The sequence below is a fragment of the Triturus cristatus genome, chromosome 2_2 (genome assembly GCF_964204655.1).
Source record: "Triturus cristatus chromosome 2_2, aTriCri1.1, whole genome shotgun sequence".
In the NCBI taxonomy this organism is placed as follows: Eukaryota; Metazoa; Chordata; class Amphibia; order Caudata; family Salamandridae; genus Triturus; species Triturus cristatus.
Genome location: NC_140582.1, coordinates 739,913,502 through 739,929,357, shown reverse-complemented (window position 1 = coordinate 739,929,357; position 15,856 = coordinate 739,913,502).

Here is a 15,856-nt window from a genome sequence, read left to right as displayed (position 1 = left end):
TGGCAGTTGGATGTGCATCTGACCGCAATCGTTGAGGGAATGGGGGCAGCCGAGAAACAGTAGGTGGTCCCACCAACCAGATTAGGATGTGATTGCCGTGTAGGCGGTCGGAAATATCCCTTTTTCAATTTGGGCTTTCGCTGGTATTGAAAAGGGATGTCTTTGAACATCCATGCACCGTTTGCCAGGCACCAGGAGGTGCCTGGCCCACGGTGCATGGATGTTTGGGGGTGCACCACATGTGCCGCCCCATGCCACATAGCAGAGGCCAAGGGGGCACGGGGGCCCTGTTAGGGGCCCCCAAAGCCCCTTTCCGGCTGCCTGGTCGTGGCTCGGATGGAAAAGGGTATCTTAATCCCTACGGTGGTGCCTGCGGAGGCACCGCACCCATTGTAGGGATTAGGAATCTGACAGCCGGGATCTTTGAATGTGTGTGGTAATATCAGGGAAATCAGCAGTTAACACCAGCCAACTGGCCATAAAACAGGCCCCCAACTGCTAAAACACCAGCCCACATACTGATCTGTCAGATGAGCCAATCAGGCTCTACCTGATTGCCCTATAAGCCAATCCGACCCTGTTAGCCAGTGGTGAAATGGGCAGCTGTCTCCTCAATAAGCATTTTGACTGCTGTCATCTTTGTATTGTACAATTTAAGCACTAACAAAAATGCTGGAAGGTTTACAATGTGGGAAAAGTCCCCTTGTTCTCTCATCGCAATGCATGTCACCCAAGAAAGTAATTTTGGAAAACCACTCCCTTACTGGCTTTGCCCAATTTTTCGTCTTTTCATGGATTTGAACTCATGCACTCAGTAAATGTTCATCTTTTAAGATCACAGAACGTACCATCCAATTCCGATCACGCAATACGATATCCTGAATTAAAAAGTGCCACGTGAACATTTGAGACTTCCTTTGTCAGAATTATTCTTAAATAGTGTCCGAAAATACTCATTTTAAATCTAAATGTCTGTATGTGATACATTAGAAATAATTGCATGCATAACGTGAACTTTAATATTTACAATGCTTAGAACTTTCAAAGGAGTTAAATAACTTTTCTAATTTTTCAAGACATGAAAAGCACATTTCTCTTCTTTGTGACTGTGGTAATTGGTGTAGAGTGAATTCTCCACAATTCCCACAGAAGGTAAGTATATTCCGCATTACATCCTATAAAATTGGTTTCTTTTTTTTGTTACCTTAAAGAGATACTATTCATCATTTTCAAATACTTTTTACTACTATTTAACATTAATATGCAGGCAATGCATAAATTACATTCTCAAGTTTTTGTCGTTTGAAGAAGACATTTTCTGCATTAAAAGTCATAAACTCTAATGCCAGAAAATCTTAGTAAAATAAAAACGAATTCCCTTTATACAATATAAAGTCTACAATACTGAAATATCACAATTGCTATAACCATGATTTCAGAAGCACACAGGACATAGAGAGATTTCAGTAGGGCACATGGATGTAGGTCACACTAGACATCTCTAGGCTGAGGTAGCCATGCTGCGCATTGTTAATATACACTACTAAGAACAATTCTCTTATATTTATCCTCATCCTCTTCCTAACAGATAAGCATGCTCAATTTTCTCCCAGTTTTCAACAAGAGTGCACTTAGAACCGTTTTCTCTTTCTTCATATTATTAGTTAAGCGCATGCGATAGATACTATATTATTGAGGCATATTATCAAGGACGGCGATAAAATTATCGCCGGTTTGGTGGCAGAAAACTGCTGCTAAAGCGGCGATAATGGGCTTGATAATATACCCTGGAGAATTCCAATAGAAGCCCATGTTGACACCAGAACATGGGCTTCTATTGGAATTTTCCTGCGCCCGTCCGCGCCCTAGAGCGCCCAGCGACCAGCCATAATGCCTCTGTGCAGCCAAACTGTGGAACTCCTTATGTGTATTCCACCTCAGATTTGTATCGTCTTCGGGGCAACCCTTCACTGTGTGATCCTATGGATATGGCTAACATATCCCATCGTAAGTGTCCACGATGTAATTTTTCGATCAAACCCACAAAAAAAAGATTCCTCCCGTATACTCCGCTTTCCAAAACTCTTAGAGACTCAGCGAATATCACAGTAAAGTTTTTAAGCATAAATTGTCGTTCCCTCTCTAAAAATAAGGCTCATATGTTCGATCTTCTTGTATCGGAGCAGCTGGATGCGGTGTTTCTGACTGAAACATGGCTTCATCCCGGGTCCGGTCCAGATGTGGTCTGTGCCCTCCCTGAGGGTTATGTAATGGTGAGATGTGATAGGAGCTCTGGCAGAGGTGGAGGGATCACCATAATTTTTAAATCAAATACGGTATGCACCTTGGAAGCTCTTTCCTTTCCCATGTGTGAATCTGCCCTTTTTAAATTAGCAGTCACGTCTCAGTTGACTTTTTCCGGTATATTAATATATCGGCCACCTGACAAATCCACAAGTTGGCTGTCATCTTTGGCAGATCTGGTCGCTCCCTTTGCACTAAAGTCAGCTAATTTTACTATAGTGGGATACCTAAACTTACATTTGGAAAATACACAGGACGGGTTAATTAGCACTGTCCTGATGGACCTGGAGGCATTGAACATCTTTTTGCATAATCATGACCCTACTCATCAGGCTGGTCACCTCTTAGATCCAATTTTTTCTACTCTTAATTTCGAATGTAAGTCACCCATTCCGTTGGATTGGTCTGACCATTATGCTATCTACTTCAGTCTGCAAATCTTGAGAACCTTGCCAGTCAACGGAGGGGACAATACTAGTTATTACAGAGCATGGTCAAAATTAGACCTTACTGCATTTAATACCACACTAGGTGGTACGTGTCCGGACCCTAAACTTCCCCTTTTGCATCTTAATCTTGCAGTTACATCTTGGTTGTCCACTGCCATTGATTTGCACCTGCCCCTGCGTTGTAAACGCAGCTTAGGTCATCACCCACCGGCACCATGGTACAATGACGATCTAAAAATTGCGAAGTCTGAGTGCAAGCACTTGGAGCGTAGGTGGAGAAAAACGTATAGTCCTCAACGAAAACTTATCTACAAAGCTGCACTTGGTCAGTATCATCTAGCATGTAGGAAAGCAAAATCTACATTTGTAACTAATGAAATTAATAAATCTTCCAACCAGCCTCGTGCACTGTTTTCTATGATAAAAAATGTGGCAGGCTCGAAGACCCTTCCACCGCCGCCATCTCTTGATGAATCTCGCTGCAACGAGATCGCTGATTTCTTTACTGCCAAAGTAGAAATGATCCACCATTCCCTCTTAGGCTCGCAGCCTCCCTTTCCTTCTATGCAACATGCAACTTTAGCGTCTGCCTTTGTCCCTTCCGGACCCATTCTATCTACATGGCCCTTGCTAGACCAAAAATCCTTACTTGACTGCTTATCCAAAGTTAAGTCTGGTTCCCCCCTTGATCCGGTTCCGGTAAATATCTTGCGTCAGCTCTCCCAAGATTCTTTGTTTATTATTCAGAATCTGTTAAAGGCCTCACTCCAAGAAGCAACGGTTCCTGAAGACTGGAAACAGGCGATGGTGGTCCCTCTTCTTAAAAAACCTACAGCTGACCCCAAAATTTTTGCGAACTATCGTCCTATTTCCCGGCTCCCTATGTTCTCTAAAATTCTTGAGAGACATGTCAATTTCCATCTTTCGTCACATATTGAATCCTCAGGATTTCTTCATCACTCTCAATCGGGCTTCCGTTCTCACTTTTCAACTGAGACTACTCTATTGGGAGTGATTGAGAACTTACGTTTGTTACTTGACCGAGGAGAGACGGCGGCGCTTATCCTCTTGGATTTAAGCGCCGCGTTTGATACCGTGTCGCACCCCATTCTTTTGAAGGCACTTAGGTCAGCAGGGGTAGTTGGTTCAGCTTGGTCATGGTTGGCTTCTTTTTTGCAACACCGTTCCTTTCAAATTTCTTCGTCCACTGCCTCTTCATCCATCCGCCCATCTGCATATGGAGTTCCCCAGGGGTCCTCACTCAGCCCTCTGTTATTTAACATCTATGTACGTCCTTTGGCTGATATTGTGGAGGCCTCTGGCTTAGCTCTCTACTCATATGCAGATGATACCCAGATAATTTTTTCACTCTCAGCTGAAGCGGAAAGCTCTCCCTCCTCGCTTCAACATGGTCTGGGTAAGGTGGCTGAGTGGATGCAGACGAACCTGCTAAAACTGAACGGTGAAAAAAGTGAAGTCTTAATCTTCGGTAAGAATACTCACCTTTGGGGTCCTAGACACTGGCCTCCAATAATGGGCTCTCTTCCCCAGCCTGTGAAGCAGGTGCGGAACCTTGGTTTTATAGTGGACGATTCACTCTCTATGCGGCATCAGGTGGGGAGTGTGGCAGCCACTTGTTTCACCATATTGAGGTGGCTACGCAAGATTCTTTGGATGCTCCCTGACAACACCAAGCGTACAGTTGTCCAGGCGTTAATAACATCACGCCTGGACTATGGAAATGTGCTGTACTTAGGGGGCTGCCAGGCGACACTGCGGAAACTTCAGCTGGTTCAAAATTCTGCAGCTCGTCTCTTGTGTAAAATCCCCCGTAGGACTAGTGTCACCCCTTTTCTTCATGATCTACACTGGCTCCGTATTGACAAGCGCATCGAACACAAGAAGCTGTGCATTATGTTCAAGATTAAACATCATACTGCTCCTGCATACCTGCAATCTCTTGTTCATCCTTATGTCCCTGTCCGCTCGCTTAGATCTGCTTCACAGGGCAATTTTCACATTCCACGTTTTAGGTTGTCTAGAATGGGAGGTCGATCTTTCTCATGTCTCGCTCCTAAGCTGTGGAACTCACTTCCTCTGTCTTTGAAGTTGGAACCTCATACCTGAACTTTCATAAGAATTTGAAAACCTGGCTATTTCCCCGCAAATAAACTTCAGCCACAGTGATCCCTTTATTGCCTGGTCATCGGCGGCGCCGGGAGACCCCATTGTGGGTAGCTGCGCGCCTAATAAATTAAGAAATAAATAAATAAATAAATAAAATATTATCAAGCCCATTATCGCCGCTTTGGCAGCAGTTTTCTGCCGCTAAACCGGCGATGATTTTTAACGCCGTCCTTGATAATATGCCCCTATATTATTATTCCTTAATGACTTTGCACATCTCAATGTGCCGCCATTGCAATTAGTTCCTGGCAAAATCAGTCAAAATGCATTACAGGAAAGATTAGGAACTTTAATCTTAAAAGTTCTATTTTCTTGCCAAAAGGCGCATGCACCACATATGTGAAAGTGATTGGTATGGATTTACTTATGAATCTAAGGACGTAGCTTTATATACCATACACCAAGTCCAATGGCGTTGGAGTGCTGAACACACCGTCAATATAGTTAGTTGTACATTGAAGAGAAAAAACAAAAAAGTCTGGAAAAACTTCACCGGACAGAATGCTGTGGTTAACAACATCAGTCACATCCACTCGCAGGATGAACTATAGTTATCAAAGGAACCAATATTTTGTAAAAAATAAATTTGCAGCTAGTGTCGTTAGGAGAAACAATGGTCACAATAGGACTCCGCCTTTAAAGCCTGGCACAGTGGATGTCAGACAGGGCCTCATTGTGTCAGCTTTGATCAATGTTCTATTTTTACAGCATAAAGCTCTCTTTCCTACGAAGGTTTCAGTTCTCAGTAGGAGATGGACTCATAGTGAAAGAGAGGGCATTAGGAGTAAAGAGCAGTCACAGGGAAATCTCCCTTTAGGGTCATTCCTTGTTTAACTGTTTGGGGGTTTCCGAGTGCAGTTCTCCCACTATTGCTTCTGAAAGTCTATGCGCCTCTAGAGATCATAACCTTCCGCATTTAGTATTTGGGTGTGTGATAGCAATTGGGAGTATTAGTTGAGTGAGGTGAGTACTAACCTCAAATGATAATCATAATCCTTGTCAGGCTGAACCTCTAAAGTCACTAAATTAACCTCAGCTTAAAACCCTGTTATCTATGGCAGCGAGCAGATAGACTTACCTTAGAGGTAATGTGTAAAGTATTTATGAAGTACTAAACAGTAATAAAGTTGAAATGCAACACAATAAAAATCTCAAAATTAGAACAATAGTGTACAAGTTAATAAACAAAATGACACCAATATCCTAAAAGGGAAACCGGAGATATGATTTTTTAAATGTTAAGTAGAAATATTACAGAAATACACAAAGTACCCATGTTAGTTGATGATAGCAGTGGAAAAGGATATAGGCCAAATATGAACCCGGACTGTGATGTAGCGTGGGTCAGATGCTTAACCCAGGTTCGTCCAGGTCATATATTTTACCTTCTGACTTTAGTCCTTTAAGTCCCGATCGACCCTTAGAGCCGACTTCTAAAGTCCCCCGGGAGGTCAGGGAAGACACTTAGAGACTTGCAGGATGGCAAGCAGAGGCCAAAAGAAGATTCCAATCTAGGTCTAGTTGCCATAGTCAGCTGGGCAGATGCAGGAAAAGGCATAATTTAGTTTTTTGTGCTCCTGTAGCTTTAACAGGAAGTCAGCCTTATGACACTTGGGCCGAGATTCTCAAAGGTTTAGCATCGGGCTAGCACTACTATTTACAGCACACCCTATTCTAAACCTTTTTTGGGATCAGCAAACCAACGCAAATTGGTATATGCTTTGGTTTACTTTGCTTCACGTGGCATTACATGGGTGGCACACGGGCGTTCCCTTGCAACCACCCTGGCTTTCTGTTACTAAATCCTATCTATTGACATTGGCAGACAGGGTTTAGCGCAAAAAATTAATGCCACTGGAAAGCAGGCATTAAAAGGAGAAATGTTGTCATTTCTCCTTGCTTGCTGAAGTGTGTCTACGCATATTTGTTTTTCACTGGAAGGCTACCCTTCCAGTACAGAACCTACGGTAGACTCAGGCTGGCACACCATTAATATGGTGCTAAGGTTTGTGCCTGGCGCACAGCAGTTGAAATCAATGCCGGCACCAAGGAGGAGAATGCCATATATCTGAGAATATGGCAAATTCCTGCTCTCTCCCTTAAATACATAAATTTAATTAATACAAATATTTTTTTAATTAATTATAATTAAATTACTTCCCACCCTATTCTCCTATAAACCCACAGCCCGCTCCTAAAAAAACATAACACAATTAAGATATTTACCAATTAATTAGTAATAATCAACAACCCATTAATAACTAATTCATAATAAATTAATTACCACAATTAACAATATAAAATATTAAATACATATATATTACTTAGTGCAAATTATTTATTAATTAAGTATAATTAAATTACTTCCCACCCTATTCCCCTATAAACCCACAAACTGCTACGGAACAAAAGCGCACAATTTAATTAAAATAAATTAATAACTTCTAAAAATGATTAATACATTTATTATAATTAAATCACTTCAAACCCTATTCCTCTATGAACCCACAACCTGCTACAGAACTAAAACACAAAATGTACTTTAAAAAATGTAATAACTTCTAAAAATGTAACACATATATTAAAAAACAAATGCAATACTTACACATAAAAATAGAGCACATACATGTAAAATACACACTGAAATACACAACACTAAATTAGACTCTGGTCAAGGTTTTCGCGGTGACACGGCGCAGCAGTAGCAGAGAAGCAGAGGAGCAGGAGCACTGCGGGAGTTCTGCGGCTATACCGAGGCTAAGTGAGGCCCGCGATTTACACGCTTCGCTAAAACCGTCCGGAGAGCGCTGAGATCACTACTGAGAGGCTGGCAGGATTGACGACAAAAGAACGGAGAGCTACGGACTATGGGCGGGGTGTGGCCATAGGATAGCAGCCGCGACCAACGGAGCAGACGGGAGGCTGAGCCTCTTCTGAGTCCAGACTGACCGTGAGCTGGCGGTTTGAAGTCTGCGACTTCTAAGTTACTCCGAGAACTAGATTGCGCACATTGGGGGCAAGATTGACGTGCGCTGGCTAAGCTACAGGTGAGGAGCGGATGGCTGAGGCTGGCAGCAAAGATACGCTCTAAGATACAAAGTGGAGTGTGGTGAAAGGCCTAGCTGATCTGATTGGCCCCCGCAGTACTGGCCACGGCAGTGCACCAAAGCGAAGTAGTGCATTCTGATTATCCTATATAGTCTGGGCTCAAACTTCGAGAGGCCCTTGCTGACTTGAGATCACCTTCCAGGCGAGAGGCTGAGGCCTGTACTGCACCCGTGCAGAATCAGCATTAGGGTGATCGTGTCGGCCCAGTGATACAAGGGTGTGTATCCACTGGCCAGAGACTGGGAACCCTGTCTTCCTGTTGAGTATTGAACCCAAGTGGAGAGAAGTGTAACCTGCAGGTCCTCCATGGACTTTAGGAGACATGAATCGTTAGCACTTACAGGCCAGGTGCTACTCTGGGCGAGCGGCGGCTGACAGCACAGCACAGCACAGATTGTGGAGCCCCAGACGGAAGGAGCACACATGTCTACACATCAGCTGATTGTGACCAGTAGGGGAGGCGGCAGCAGCAGCAGGCTCAGGGACTAACGCAACAAGTATCTGATTTTCCTTTTATGCACATTTATGTGCATTTATGTGCATTGAGCATTCGAAAAATCGTGTGAAACCAGTCGCCTGAAGCAGCTGAAGTCTGTGCCGGGTTGTCGCGCTGTCCAATGATTTTGGCACCCAGCTGCTAGCCCCCCTAGCTCCCCCGGCTCCCCCGGCTCTCCCGGCTCTCCCGGCTCCCCGACTTCCAACTCTGCCTGAGGGGACTGTGTGGCGCCCGGGAATTTACGGTGGCCGGCGAGCAGCGGACAGAGAACACACGGAGACTGACGACCCTCTGACCAGGGACTGAGACCACACAGGGTTGCGCGCTGGGACAATGACTGGCACTTTGGTAGAAGCCTTCCCGGGTGTCAGGGGGCAGGTACAGTCCCCAGGAGGAATCACTGACTTAACTCTAAACACTGAACTCTGATCCCCGCCTCGAAGGGGGGGAAAACCCGCCCTGCCTTAGTGCAAAGAGAGTGCGAAGGGAGCAATCTAATAAAAGTGGCAATTGGTCCGGAAGGTGCAGGTCTTTGGGAGCAGATCACCGAAAAGAAAGAAAAGCAACCAGTGGCAGCAGCAGTAGCAGCAGCAACTGACAGCAACTGACAGCGAACAGGCAGCTAATAGGGAGCTACTAGGGAGCAGGCAGCTGGCAGCTGGCAGTTGGCAGCAGTCAGCAGATGCAGGAGTAGCTAAAAAGAAACAGAGCACGGTCACCCTTAAGGTGACTGCGAAGTGCGAGCGCTGTGAGCGCGCGGAGCGGCCCAGCTAGGCTGGGTGCGGCTTGCAGCTCAGCAGTGAGCCCTGCTCTCACACATTTCCTCCTGTACTCCAGCTTGCTTGCACCACTCATGTCTCCTACGCTGCCTACACTGACATTTCACGGAGAATTTTGGCTTTCTGTAACTTACCTGGACACAGCTAAGGATGCGATCAGGGAAGCAGAGGGGCATAGCCCCACAAAAGAAAAAGAAGCAGAGAGATATACACGAGATATCGACTGTAGACACAGATCGGATACTCAACCCATCGCCAAGCGCATCTGGAAGTACTACAGTCAACACCCTCCATCCGCTCCTGCAGGAAGTTGGTTCCATTGGCTATAAATCATCTGGCATACAACGAAAAATAACTTCAAAATTTGCCTTTCTGAAAGACGCAGGGTCAGCCGTCTCCTCCAGTAATATGAGAATCAAGGGCTTACCTGTTCCTTTGAGCCCCACAGGGACCATTTGCAAGGGCAGCCCAGGCTGCAACATCGAGCTCGGCAAGCCGCAAAACAACACAGCCACAGACACCAGCAATTTCGAGGAGCCAGATACATCCCATGGGGGAGGAGACCCTAACACTACCACGTTGAGCAGTTTTGGGGTCCCACCTCCTGCCCCTGCTGCAGGGTGTATTCAAATCATGTCCACATTAGCTCACCTAGAGACAATGAGCAACTTCACAGTGAACACTGCAGCCATTCCCCATGCCAGCTCAGACCTCATGTCCAAGCTCATCAATTCACAAATAAAGCTCGGCACATAGGGCAGCACCAACGATGCAATAGAAGGGGGTGTGAATACTTCTGCAAACACACCATACGTACTGCAAGCGCATTCATCACAATGGGAGGACAGAGGAAGAGAGCTTGCCCAGCGCTCACCCCAGGGGCAGGGCCGGATTCTGCCTTTGCCATGTGTGGAGGATGCTTGCGTTGTGGAGAGAGATCTCTCCTTTTTACAATCAAAAGAATGGGAAAACATGCTTTCATCATATGGCAGAGATGCTCCCAACCATCCCACGCCCTCACCGGTCCCTAATGAGAGGAAGGAGGAGGAATTCAAACAAGAGACGGCATTGGCCATAACTTTGGACATTTTACAAAGGTCAGCCAATGACATGACATATCAAGACAATAAGATGGATATACAAATCGGCCTTTTGAACACACTGGCGGTGTACGTTGCTAACATAGACGATAAAATCACAAATCTAAACAACCTGATTAGACGGGCTCAAGTGGATGCCGACCCCCCACGACAAGGATGCGACTGCTCACCAATAATTGAGATGCTAAGTACGCTCCCAGAGATGATGGCAAAGTTGGTGGTCGACTTAAAAGAAATTACAATTGCAAAGCCTCTCCCCCCAAGTAAAAGATATGGTGCCACAAGCCCTGCCAACAAAGTCAAGGTGGCGGCAAACTCAGGGGCAAGGGGGCCGTAGGAAGGGACACATCACCGTCCCCGGAAACATCGGCCACAAGCAGCAAAATGACCAACCAACAAAAATCTGCAGCTGCGGGCACAGCAGAGTCCATCTCACCATCTCAATTAGATCAGGACATGGAGGACCTCAACTGCAAGGGGAAAAGACGAAGAAAGCGAAAGGGCCATAATATGATCTGCCGGACTAAGCAAGACCTGAGTCTTTACCCACTGTTTAACATCCATACACGAGCAGCTTCAACTGGGCATAACGATTTAATAAGAACAGATGAGGTAGCTAATGAATCCCAATAGGCTGCCACGGGGATAGACCCTGAGCCCATGGGAAAAAGGGGGAAAATAGGGCCAACTCCTAACATCCAACTGGCACTCCCGGACCCCACGTCTTCGCCTTGGGCAGAGGGCCTAAGGTGCACCAGGCATATAGAACTGTCAGGCAGCACCAAATCACCTAATCAGGCCCAAGCCAGCAGCTGGCATAAAGAACATTTGGGTAATTCCACTAAACCCATTCAGGGCAAGGGCAACGAGGCGCTAATCGGCAGTGGTGCAACTCAAAAGAGCCCTAGAGCATTAAATAGGTTGACTCCTCCACCAGTGCATAAGGCAATTAAGGAGGCAACCTCTGGACCCTCCGCAGGAACCATCTCTATGCACTGCATGCTGGGGTCAGAACCATTACCCGGGCCTTCTGAGGTTCTCTCTGGGCAGGGACCTTCGTATAGGGAACTGAGACAAAGTAACCTCACGAACGGCAATCCAGAGATCGCCTACACTGCAACCAAATATGGAAGCCTACAGGACACTAGGCAATCACTAACGCCACCTGGCGCTCTGCGGAGGCAATGAACAAAATCTTAAGGCATACGGAAACCTTCAAGCAGTGGGGCATTTCCATACTCTCTGGCAGGGAACCAGGCTTCCCACATGTTCTTCAGAACATCCGAGCCGCGGAGCGACCATGCACAGGAACAAAACAGGTCCACTCGGTCCTGAGTAGTGCCCTAGGTAAAACCCCCTCCTCTAACTCAAAAGAGAAATAAGCAAGAGAGGGCCAGCACACACAAAACATGGGACTGGAACAGGCCTGCACATGGTCATGGTTGGCGGGGTCACTAAATTCAACCCGGCTGCTACGTTGACAAAACAACAGCCAAAAGGTTCAAAAAGTCTGCCCACTAAGGATTTGCTCTCGGAACATAAATGGGCTATCAAACAAACTGGGGGAGGATGGCACGATCTCCTACCTACGGTCATTTGAGATCATTTTGTTACAAGAGACATGGCTTGAGGAACCGCAGCATTTGGAAGGGTTTAAAACTCACCACACTCCAGCAATGAGAATGAAATCCCTGGGACGAGGCAGCGGAGGTATAGCCATCTACATATCAGCAAATAGCACAATCACCTCATGGGACCTTGTAAGCTCCTACCAGTCTCTTCAGTCAGTGAGAATCTCTCTCAGAACCCACAAAGGTCAGCCCAGGACCATCATTTTATTGAATGTGTACATTCGTTCTAACTCAGCGTCCAGGCAAACCCTTTACGACGAGGTGATAGCGACAGTGCTAAAAACAAGATCTGGGATCTCAAACGCAGACATCATACTATCTGGGGACTTTAACACATGGCTGATGTCCGACTTACAAAAAATGAGGTAACCAAATCACAGGAAAGCGATTGGGCCATACCACCGCAGGATCGTCCCGGATGGTGTAAGTAGTACCCGAAGGGCGGCACACTCCAAGGTAATCTGGAACATCTCGGCCTTAGAGCCCTTAACGGGCACTTTTTTCCCGACAAGCTGCCTGGTCTCTCATTCCTATCAAAAACTGGCACATCTCTAATTGACTACTCCTTTGTCAGCCTTTCCCTCTTGAATCAAGTCTCTGGCTTTGGGTTTGGCAATAGATTAGAAAGCGACCACAGCTCTCAAGAAATACTTCTCAGCACCAGGCTCGTGCAACATGTTCAGGCAGGGACACAAGCTTTCGAAAGCTTTACGATCAATTTAAAACGTATCACGTGCTTAGTCAACAACCTCCAGCTCGTAGCAATGGAGGCAAAACACACGATTGAGAACACAAGCAGGACAACTGAAGATCCAATTGCAATTTGGACAAGTTTCACAAGGAATTTGGCAGCCAGACATGCAAAACCGATAAAGCATGCAAAAGCAATCGGGACCCAAAAGCCGACCTCCTGTGATGCTGTGATACGATCGGCGAAAAGCAGCATGAACAGGCTATGGCGGGAACTAAAAATAAAGCCAATGGACCTATTGATAATAACCAAACTGAGAGATGCCCAAAGTCCCTTGAAGGCTGTAAAAAGGGAACATCGAAGGGCTCATTGGAACTCCTTTTGGGCCAAACTATACCATGACATAAGGTCAAACAACTCTGTGAGGTTCTGGCGCACCATAAATAGCTTAGGGGCAGTGTCCCCAAAGTTGCCTCGTCAAACATACTGGAGTCCGAGTGGTATTTCTTCCTGATTAGTCATTTTAACGACCGACAAGACTATACCTTTAAGCAGGCTATTGGCGTAGAGGGCAGCAAAGCTTTGGAGGCTCAACCTTGGACGGAGGTGAACTAGCCTCCAGAGCGTTTCCGCAAAGCGCCAATAATGGAAGAGCATTCTCACAAAGCGCCAATAACCGTAAAGCAAATCTACAGACATAACAAAGTCAACAGCATTGATTACATTACAGTCCCAGAGGATCAAATCGAAAAGCAGATCACAAAGGGACGGAAATATGGGGCCCCAGGACTAGGAGGCATCCCTCCAGCCTTATTTAAGGAGGATCTGGCCTTCTTGGATTCTAAGCTAGCTCCACTTTATTGTTCCATCTTAGAAAGGAACATCATTCCACCCTCTAGGCAAGGATCGATCCTCGTTCCAGTCTTCAAAGGAAGAGACAAAAAATCTCCAGGAAACTATCGGTTGGTCGACCTAATCGATAATGAAGCGAAGTACTTTGCAGGGATATTGCTCAATTCACTTCGGGCATGGGCCGAGGAACTCTCAATAATCCCTCCGAACCAAACTTTATTCACAAGCGACACCGGCACTACGGTCAATGCTATGGCTCTTTCTTGTTTAATTGACCAGGCAGAAACTAGCACCAGACCGTTTTACATGGGATTTATAGATTACAAATCGGCGTTTGACAAGGTCAACAGGTCAAAGCTGTGGCAGAAGCTCTCCTCATTGAACATTCCAAATGGATTATTGAGAGCCGTGCAGCTCTTGCATCAGGACACATGGGTCAGGATAAGATTGGTGATAGCTCCAGACTGTCACGACCAATTTCGACAACGCAAGGCCTCAAACAAGGATGCGTCTTGGCCCCCACACTTTTTAACTTATTTTTATCGGATCTCCCGGAAGCCCTAAATACAGTCAACTCGCATGCTCCCAAATTAGGTACCCTGCACCTGTCAAATCTATTGTATGCCGACGACGTGGTCATCTTAAGCCACACAAAGATAGACCTGCAAAGGCTCATGGACACAACTGCCGCATACTCAAACAAAAACATGCTTCAGATAAATAATAAGAAAACTAAAATCCTGGGGGTTCGTCCGGGAAGGCCCAAGAAGCTGTCATGGGTCTTAAATTCAGAAAGTATTGTAGAAACCAATTGCTACAAATACTTAGGAGTCCTCTTCAACATCAACGGAAGATATAAAAGCCATTTGGGTGAGCAAAAAAAGAAAGGAGCAGCGCTAGCATTCGCACTTAGCTCAATCCACAAGAAATTATTTGGCCCAACCTTCGCTCCAACACTTCAGGTGGCCCAGGCAAAAGTCATTCCAACTCTGAAATATGGAAGCGAGGTGCTAAAAGGACTGGATTGTGGCCAATTAGATAAAATCATTGTAAAAATTTTTAGAACCGTCTTCCAGCTACAATCACACACTTCACAGGCACAAATCAGGCTGGAACTGGGCATCTGCAAACAATCATTGGGCAGAATGATGACTTTTCTAATGAGCTGCCACAAACTGAGGTCGTCAAAGGAGGGCAGCCTAGCACAACATTTATGGACCAACCTGAACACAAAATGATGGCTAGCGGGGCACCGCTATCTGTCAAGTGGGCTAAAGACCCTAGGCCTGAGCGAAGTCTGGGACCTACACGTAAGCCAAAATGAGTTCAAGAGGCTAGCAAAAATAAGTGTGAAAAAGCTTTCCTCAGCAGAAGACAAGGTAAGTCACGCAGCTAGAAGTCATGGTTGGATGACCCTCAAGACATACGATCAGCAGAAAAATGAGTTATTTAACCTTCCCATTCAGTGCACGCACCAAGCTCCGCTTTTTAAAATTAAGAATAGGGGTGATCCAATTGACTTGCTATCTTCCCAAATGGAAAAGAGATCGTGCCCCGGATCCATGTCGGCTTTGCGGCCATCATAGGGAAGATTTAATCCATGTACTATGCCTGTGTCCTAGCCTCTTGAAAGAAAGAAGGGTTCTACTACGGAGGGGCTGGAACAACAAGGAGGTTAGATCGCGCAGAGCTGCAGTATTGGTCTGTTTTGATCCCCAGAATACCAATCTAAATTGCGCACTGGTGAGGATCATGGACCGCGCAGTAAAAAAACTAGAGGAGGGGATCTGTCGATCGTCACCTCGGTCAGAGACGCAGACTCCTGGCTCCTCGCAATAGCTGAACAACTCTCTTTTCAGGGCAGCCAGGCACACGAAAAACTGTCGGAAATACCAAAACAAAATGACTATCGGAAGGGGATTGACGTATATGCTGGTTAATTTTGGGACTTAAAAGCTATCTCAACCAGGATCACAAATGCCCTTAAGGGAACATTATCAAAGGATTTGTGAGCAGTGGACCTACAAGAGAGCTCTTACAAGTGGGAGGTCGGGTGCTTTTAACTACAGCAACTGCGTTCTTTTTAATGAATCTAAAGTGCTATATTTTTATTTTGTATTTTGCAAAGGTTTTATCAAACCATGCAATAAAGTCTTCAATTTTTTTACACTAAAATACACAACACTAAATTAAACAATGATATTTTTAACAACGATATTTTTGCTGACGATATTAATTACTTCGATATTTTGAAAAACG